This window comes from Penaeus monodon, chromosome 29 (genome assembly GCF_015228065.2).
Source record: "Penaeus monodon isolate SGIC_2016 chromosome 29, NSTDA_Pmon_1, whole genome shotgun sequence".
NCBI lineage: Eukaryota > Metazoa > Arthropoda > Malacostraca > Decapoda > Penaeidae > Penaeus > Penaeus monodon.
This window is the reverse complement of record NC_051414.1, coordinates 3,875,841-3,876,161: the sequence shown is the minus strand read 5'-3', so window position 1 is coordinate 3,876,161 and position 321 is coordinate 3,875,841.

Sequence of the window (321 nt, the reverse complement as noted above, 5' to 3'; positions counted from 1 at the left end):
CTGTCGGTAATTTTACAAGTATACGGACACATGATAAGTATTTTACTCTGCCTGTTTTGAATTTCTCTTTTACGTAATTTCTAAGTGGTTCCAAAATGATATTGATGTAAACCCAAATATACTCAATTGATGTTATTTATTCCAGGAAAATCGATAACCTGTTGTACTTACAAAAACTATACTTCAACATTCGACCGATTTCATGAATATACTGTGATGGTGTGCCCTCTATGTGTGGATATTTCCGTAGTTTTAAATAAAATGAGAAATACTTGATTAACTCTTTCACTCTCGGTCAGCCATACCAAAAGCAATCTAAAT